Source organism: Rhagoletis pomonella, unplaced genomic scaffold, assembly GCF_013731165.1.
Source record: "Rhagoletis pomonella isolate Grant_MI unplaced genomic scaffold, Rhpom_1.0 Rhpom_scaffold_00016, whole genome shotgun sequence".
Classification (NCBI taxonomy): domain Eukaryota; kingdom Metazoa; phylum Arthropoda; class Insecta; order Diptera; family Tephritidae; genus Rhagoletis; species Rhagoletis pomonella.
This window is the reverse complement of record NW_023458570.1, coordinates 1,747,143-1,756,649: the sequence shown is the minus strand read 5'-3', so window position 1 is coordinate 1,756,649 and position 9,507 is coordinate 1,747,143.

Sequence of the window (9,507 nt, the reverse complement as noted above, 5' to 3'; positions counted from 1 at the left end):
AAAATTTCTTTTCCATTTCTCGTCCGTCGTTTTATATGAATTTTTCGTTTTTTTTGAGAGTTCAGTTAATTTTTTCGGTATTTGAAATATTAAAAAAATTTAGCAATCGTGAAAAATCACCATCTCTATCGAAAATCAGAAATCGAAAAAATGAACATAGAAGTGCAAAAATTCATGGAATCAATAAATTTATTTTTACTGACTCTTTTTTAAAATTTTTTATACCCGAGCGCACTTGTGCATAAGGGTATATCAATTTTGTTCACATAACGGTTGTTTGTAACAGCCAAAACGAATCGAGATAGATATAGACAAATGTATACATAAATGATCAGATTGAAAAAAGAAATCGATTAAGCCATGTCTGTCTGTCCGTCCGTCTGTCCGTCTGTCCGTCCGTCCGTGTACACGATAACTCGAGCAAAAATTGAGATATCTCAACGAAATTTAGTATGTAGGTTTCTCTTAATCCAAGGTAGGTTGGTATTGAAAATGGGCGAAATCGGACTGTAACCACGCCCACTTTCCATATAACGGTAATTTCCAGAAATACGAAAACTGCGATATTTTAGTAACTACTGAAGATTATTCACTCAAAATTGATATTTACAACAATTTTTAGATCAAAAATAAGAATATTATACATTTTTGGAAAATGGGCGTAGCCACGCCTACTTATGGTTACATGTGTATATCTTGGTAACCGCTGCACCAATTTATTCCAAACTTGGCACAGTTGTTAGCCTTGGGACAGCATACTAAATGGCGGAAAATTTAAAAGGTCGGACAATAACCACACCCACATCCCATATAACGATAATTTAGAGAAATACAAAATCTTCGATAAATCAGTAAATATTAAAGCTTATTTATTCAAAATTGATGCTTGCAACAGTTCTTTACCAAGAAATACGTTAAGGTAAAATTTTAGAAAATGGGCGTGGCACCGCCCACTTATGATCACATATATATATATCGGTAACCGTTCTACCAATTTGTACCAAACTCGGTGTGGTTATTGTGCTTGCCACATATAAGCAAAACGTTGTAAATTATTGAAATCGGACTAAAATTAAGGCCGCTTTTCATATAACATATAAATTTCAGAAATGCTTGAAACTTCAATATATCGAAACTGAAGGACGCTAATTTACTCAAAATTGATACACCCCGGCTTACCATCTAGCGGTAGGTTTCGGAAAGGTGAAGAAACATATATTTAATACTTGCGCCGGGTATTTAATGTTCGGCTCCACCCGAACTTAGACTTTCTTACTAGTTATTAGGTACTTTTGAAAGTTGAGCGCATCTTGAGTTTATAGAACTTTTTATTAAGCAAGTAGTTTTTAAGGAAAGGACACAACCGACTTCAATTCTCATATTCAAATTTAGGGGTACCGTTAATTTCTTCATGATCCAATCATCGGATCTCTAAAACAAATTACGGGACGACCTTGAGTTACTATCTTTCTAATAAAAAAAGGATTATTGAAAACGGTTCACGTGGTCCAAAGTTATGTATTCCGGCGAGATGATAACCTCCCTTTTTTGAAGCCGGTTAAAAGCGTTTGAGTTCTGTTAATCTGTAAATAAAGTGCAGTTTATGAATTTTAAAACGTTGATTTATTTATTACATACTGTACATAAAACTTGCATAAATGTATATTAAAGAGGGTATTATCTGGAGGAAATTTTCAGTATTTTCCGGTGATATATCTTCAGAAATATAAAACCCCCCTAAAATATATTCCTGGGTGCGCCCCTGCCTGCCAGCAATTAGAAGAGAATTTTATCGAATATGGACACGATGTCACTTCTTCGTCACTATTGGAAGTTATCAAAGCGATAGTAAGCTTATTCGCTTATTGATAGTTTTTGAAAACTATCACAAACTATCAGATTTTCCTGTTCGCGTACACAAAAATCCAGCAAAGTAGGGGAAATTGAGAGACCAAATTGACATTTCATCTTGATGAAAAGCTGCTAGTTTCTGCTGGACTAATTTTTACCAGCAGCCATTTCCCAGCAAGAAAAACAGCTGATCAAAGTCATCTGTTTTCAATTTATGAAAATATAGAAATTTGTTTTAGATTTATTATTATGATTTATAAGTTTGAACTGCAAATGTATCGGACGAAAGCAAATACTCATTTACTCATATTGCTTAGCAAATTGCTTTAGGAAAACTTTTAATTTACATACATTCTTTTCACGTTTTCTGTTTTGCGCTTTTGTATGTAAACAAAATTTTGATCAGCTGTACTAAAAACTTGCAAGTTCAAAGGTATCCCAAAAATCCCATTACGTTTTATCAAAAATGGAACCAACAATTGTAGGTGTTCTGACCCCCAGTTTTAACGTATTATTTTCATTGTTATTTAATTTTGGTTATTTTTTTAATAAAAATATTGTTCATTCTTTAACAAAACCCGTGTAAATCCAAGTTTCCAAATTTGTGCCATATTAAAAAAAAAATACAAGTAAGAAAGTCTAAGTTCGGACGGAGCCGTAAATTAAATACCCGGCGCAACTATTAAATATATGTCTTTCACCTTTACGAATCCTACCGCTACATGGTAAGCCGGGGTGAATCAAGGAAATTAGCGTCCTTAAATTTCGAAATATTGAAGTTTCAAGCATTTCTGAAATTTACCGTTGTATGAAAAGCGGCCGTAATTTTAGTCTGATTTCAATAATTTTCAACGTTTTGCTTGAATGTGGCAAGCACAATAACCATACCGAGTTTGGTACAAATTGGTAGAACGGTTACCGAGATACATATATGTGATCATAAGTGGGGAGTGCCACGCCCATTTTCCAAAATTTTATCATAAGCGTATATCTTGGTAAAGAATTGCTGCAAGCATCAATTTTGAATAAATTAGCTTTAATATTTACTGATTTATCGACGATTTTGTATTTCTCTAAATTATCATTATATGGGCTGTGGGCGTGGGTATTGTCCGAACCACTGTGCCAAGTTTGGAAGAAATTGGTGCAGCGGTTACCAAGATATACACATGTAACCATAAGTGGGCGTGACTATGCCGATTTTCCAAAAATTTATAATATTCTTATTTTTCGTCTTAAATTTATCGTAAATATCAATTTTGAGTGAATAATCTTTAGTAGTTACTAAAATATCTCAGTTTTCGTATTTCTGAAAATCACCGTTATATGGGAAGAAGGCGTGGTTACAGTCCGATTTCTTCCAAATTCAATACCAACCTACCTTGGATAAATAGAAACCCACATGCTTAAGCGACTTATGCAGTTCCCGCATAAACCAAGTGCAGCGAACAAACACACGCACTTGTGTTTAAAAGTAATTCGCTCGTTCTTAATTGGGTATGCATTTTTTATGCAATTCTCAAATATCTCAAAAATCTAAACCTGGTCTCCCGCTCCCCTCAGCTAAACATGGTCCTTCGAGCCGGATATACGCAGCTTATGATACAGTCGACTAGACGATCAAGTCGTCTAGAGGGGCCAGGATGTTTAAGCGACTTCCAAGCCAACCTATTATTCACGCACGCCGGAAGTTTACTGTCAAATATTTCTCATGCACATACAACTTGTATGGGACCAACTGAAATTGACCGGCGTGCGTAAAAAGCTAACTCAAATTCCAAGATTTGTGTTGCGTGACATTTCGATTTGACGTTTGAGCTCATTTGACCTTTTGGCGCGGCTATGAATTAAAATTTTGGAACAAATAAGAATAGCTCCTATTTTCAAATAAAAAAAAACATAAATACTGGGGTCGATAGAGATGATCGAGCTGAACATAACGGTATATTTATTTTTTGTGGAAACAACAACTACAGAAGTTATTGAGAGTCAAAGTTAAAGTTAAACAATTATTTACATCAAAATTTTTTGAAAACGTATACATGTATTTTAAAAATTTTGATCTCATTTGATAAGGAATTTGATTCCCTTTAATTTGATTTTAATATAATCCTCCCTAAGTAGAATTTTCCTTTCTGTGTTGCCGCAGAAGAGAAGCGGAATTCCTTTCAGCGTATATTAATTAGATGTTTGTGAAAACTAAACAAGGAATATATAAAGTATGTATATCAAGGTAAAGGGAACTAAATTTCCTATCGATTGAGACCAAAAAAAATCCATACATTCGTTTTTAAGAAATTTTGATTTAAAAAATTCTTTAATTTGAACTTTTACCCTTAATAAATTTTGTAGTTGTTGTTTCCGGCAGAAAAGAAATATACCGTTATACTCACCTCAATGATCTCTATCGATCCCCATATGTTTTTTTTTAAATTTGAGAATCGAAGCTATTCTGCATTTATGCTCAAATTTTGCTCAACTTCTGAAATTTGACAGAAATGCAACTCTGAAAAATCACGCACGCAAATTTATTTCGGTTACTCAAATTTGAAAAACTTGCATGCGTGCGTAGAAAAATTCACGCCGGTAATATTAGGTGGGCCTGTTATGCATTTCCCGCATAAACCAAGTGCAGAGAACACATACACGCACTTGTATTGCACTCCCGCCCAAGACCAAGAGCAGCGAACAAACACACGCACTTGTGTTTAAAAGTAATTCGCTCGTTCTTAATTGCATATGCATTTTGTATGCAATTCTCAAATATCTCTTCGCTGAACTTAGTGAAGTGATAAGTCGCTGGCATTTTCATCTATGGTCAACGCTCAACCAGCTTGGCTATCACAAGGTGCTTTAAGCATCGCTCCCACTCCACTCCCGGAGTAATTTTTGGTATGGTAGTAAGCTACGGCTTACAAGCCACACTGGGGCTCTGCATGAATGCATCCCTACGCTCCCGCTTCATCAGCCTGCCGCATATCTCACTCTCTCTCTCTCTCTCGCATAGCAGGCATATGGAGTGCGTGGTTGGCTTGATGTGCACCTATACACCATACGGGTCCATTGAGCTCGATACATAACCACTCCTCCTCTACTACTCTAACTCGACCACAACTCTAAACCTGGTCTCCCGCTCTCCCTCAGCTAAACACCACATACCAAATTTCATTGAGATTTCTCAATTTATGCTCGAGTTATCGTGTACAAGGACGGACGGACAGACATGGCTTAATAGACTTCTCTATTCATTCTGAGCATTTATGTATACATTTGTCTATATCTATTTCGATTAGTTTTGGCTGTTACAAACAACCGTTATGTGAACAAAGTTAATATACCCTTGTGCACAAGTGCGCTCGGGTATAAAAATTCAACAAACTTTCGCACAAACTTCAAACTTTTTTTAAAATTCTAAAAAGTCAATCTTCGTTTTTAGCCATTTTAAACTTGTACTTTATTCTACTAGAATTCAATGGGCTACAAAACTGCATTCTCCGAATCTAATTAAAAAACTGGAAATTTTTACGAAACTTTGTAGAGTTTTTTTTTTTATAATTAAATTTTTAAGGCAGTGGCTCTCGATTGGTACATTTGTACAGATTAGTACATTTTTATATTAAGCTATTGGTAAAAATTGGAAAAAAGAATTGAAAAATTTCATCAAATTAATTTTCGTGATTGGGATAAAAAAAATAGTTGGGTATTCACACAATTGGGATACGATTTGCACCAAATTTTGGCAACTACCCAATCGTGCGACATTGCCTTTAAACTTGTATTTATACGGATGATGTTAAAGAATGAACTATAAAAAAACTAACCAAAATTAAATAAAAACAAAAATAATATTTTAAAACTTGTGAAAATTTGGTGCGGCTATAATTTTTTCGACTACTGTACATTACACTGCATCACCAAAAAAAAGTTGCGGTTTTTCCGGCGGGATTACCAAACCTAGTATATTTTAAGACCTCTACCAAAATATTTCGGAAAAATATTATGATTTACGTGAGCTGGGCCGGTTTGAAAATACCTCTAAAAATTGAGGTTTTTATGAATAAAAATAGTTTCTTAAAGGATTTTTTGGAAGAAATCCCCTCAGATGACAAGTTTAAGGTTAAAAAATCTACATAAAAATATTAAAAAATTGTATCAACGGAATCATAATAAAGAGATTTTGGTTGCTGTTTTTTAACTTTTTTCAAAGATTTGTTTAAGAAAAACTTGAATAACTGCTCCAAAACTCTACCGACATAGACTTATGGGGTATCAGTGGAAAGGTGTTTTCTCACCCTTTTGATTTATTTGCAAAAAAACTCATTCGCGTCCCAATTTTTTCTTTATCAAATAACAACACATCTTAATTCAACACGGAATGACACTCGTTTATCTTACCTTCCTCGTTCATACTTTGAATAAGCTTATTCGCAAAGAAATTAAAAGGTGAGAAAATACCTTACCAATGATACCTCAAAAGTCTAAAGTGGTAAGGTTTAGGCTGAGTTATTCAAGTTTTTCTTAAACTAGTCTTTGAAAAAAGTTCAAAAGCATCATCAAAAATCTCATTATTATGATTCCGTGGAAATTTTTTTTTTTAATATTTTTATGCAAATTTTTTAAGCTTAAACTGTTTAGTCCTCTGAGGTAGTTTTTTCAAAAAATTTAAAAAAAAACCTTTTATTAATTAAAAACTCAATTTTTGGAGGTATTTTCAAATCGGTCCAGCTCACGTAAATCTTAATATTTTTGCGAGATATTTTGGTGGAAGTCTTAAAATATAATATATTTTATAATTCGAGTGGAAAAACAGTACCGGTTTTTTTTTTGTTGTTTGTGTAAAATATTTTATTTTGATCAGTATTTTTCTTTTAATCAAAATATGTTGAAATAAAAGTGAAAATAAAAAAAATATTTTGCCAGAACCCATTCGCATTAGCAATAATCAAAGCAGAGCTTTTGCGAGTGGGAATGTTATGCAAGTGCACTGATAAAGCACATAACTGCCAAACAAAATGACAAACTTTAGCCGATATTTTTTTCCGTTTGTTTTTGTGACAATTGTCAAAATTAGCATGCAGCACACACAAATCACAAATCAAACAAGGATCAATTCAAGGCCAATTTGAAAAGTATTGAGTGAGACTTGGCATGTTATATACTATGTATGTACGTTTGAAATTATTGTGGTCGATCACACTTTCCAGGTTATCAAGTTATGTGGTTATATTTGTAGCCAACTTCAAAAAAGAGGAAGGTTATCAAATTCGTCGGAGTATTTTTTTTATGTATGATATCGCATAACTTTGGACCGCGTCAACTGATCTCGATAATTCTTCTATCGGAAAGGTGTTGCCTTAAGGGTGGTCCCATACTAATTTGGTTTAGATCCGATCATTTGGACATGAAAAAAATAACGGTATTATACAATTTTTATATGAGAATTGAAGTCGGCTTTGCTTTTGTTTAAAAATTACTTGTTTATTCAGATAAATACACTACAAAATAATAATTTTGAACCAGATAACCTGATAACCAGCAAGTGTGAACAACCACATTTTTTCTTCGTTATTAGCGCTGTAACTAGGGATGAAACGATACCATGCAGGTATCGATACTTTTACTTGGAAGTAGTATCGAAAAAAAGTATCGATGTCTGAAAAATATCGTACCTAAAGTATCGATACCTACTCGTCTCGGTACTCATTGTATATGTATTCCGTATTAAGTAAAATTTTTTTTTTATCACAAGTTAATCATCCTCTGGGAATCCTTAACTCCGAATAATAAAATTTAATAATGTAGGAACTGAAAATAAATAAAACTCCGTTTCATAGCAGAACTATATGTTTAATGATGAATGATATTTACACAGATACATATACAGTTACAAGCAGAGTCATAACTATTATAAGAGAGAAGACTAAAAGTCAATCAATAATCATTAAATTAAGATAAATATTTTTCGAATCATCTATATTTAATTATTATTCAAGGACATATATTATAAAAGACCTTTCATACTAATTATCAGAGAGATAAATATTTTTAAGTATTCAAAGACTTCTTTTAAGACTTATATTATAAAAGTCTTTTCATAATAATTTTTAGTGCGAAAAAATTTTTCAAGTCTTAAAAGACAGGACTAGTTCAGGAGCATTTCAGGATTAGTTGGGGACTAGTTCGGGGCGAGGTGGGGACCAGTTCGGGAGAGAGTAGTTTGAGACCAGTTTGGTCTTTGTTTGGGACCCGTTCGGGACTATATAAAATATTGTTTCTCACTCATAATTATTATCAAAGGACTTATATAATATAAGTCTCAAAATAAAAGTCTTTGAAGACTTAGAAATATATACATATCTCAATGATAGTTATTATGACAAGACTTTTATAATCCAAGTCTCAAAATAAATAAAATAAAAACTTTTTAATACTCCACGCTTTGATAAATGGACTAAAAAGTAGAATTTGTTTTCATAACTTTTGATTTTGAAATTTTTTTGAAAACAAAAACGTGGAGCGCATGCAATACAAAGAATTAGATTTAATTGACAATAGTCAAACTACATAACATAGACCTAAAATTTCTACAGCGCAAGTACAAAATTTGAGATTTTAAACGATCGTTATTCATATACCCACATATGTACATACATATATTACCTTTTATATCAATTCTAGTCTATTACATGCGCCCCACGCATACATATGTACATTAGACTGCATCACTCCCCCTGCAAAAATAAAAATCAGTACTGTTTTTGCATTGGAGTTATAAAATCTATTATATTTTAAGACGTCCACCAAAGTATTTCGGAAAAATATTAAGATTTAAGCGAGCTGGACTGATTTGAAAATAACTCCAAAAATTGAGTTTTTTATGAATAAAAATAGTTTCTTAAAGATGTTTTTTGAAAAAATCCCCTCAAATGACAAAACGGTTTAAGCTTAAAAAATTTACATAAAAATATTAAAAAAACATTAAAACAATAAAATTGTGATCGGAATTGTAATAATGCGATTTTTGATGCTGTTTTTTAACTTTTCTCAAAGATTGGTATAAGAAAAACTTGAACCTAAACTCTTCCGATTTAGACTTGTGAGGTATCATTGGAAAGGTACCCTGACGGAGACATGTGATTTTTTTTTAAATCAACTAATTGAAAGACTACTTTAAGACAAATGCAATGAGTAAATGTCTCGAATTTGTATACTCTTTTTACTCAAAAAAACAATTTGTGTCCAGAACGCAAGCGTATTCAAAAGAAACATACTGACTTTGAAGTTGTGTAAACCAAATTCATTTTAAAGTAGTTGAAATTAAATGCAGAGTCGGACAGCCGACATGCTGCTGGCACACAATTCAAAATGAACATTTGAAAGCACACCCTGACGGAAACAAGTGATTTTTTTTTTATCAACTAGTTGAAATACTACTTTAAAACAAATGCTATGGGTAAGTGTTTCGAATTTTTATACTCTTTTTGCTCAAAAAAACAATTTGTGTCTTGGAATAATGAAAAAGCCTCTGTAAAGTCCAGAACGCAAGCGTATTCAAAAGAAACACACTGACTTTGAAGTTGTGTAAACGAAATTCATTTTAAAGTAGTTGAAATTAAATGCTGCTTGCATACAATTCAAACTGAACAATTGAAAGCA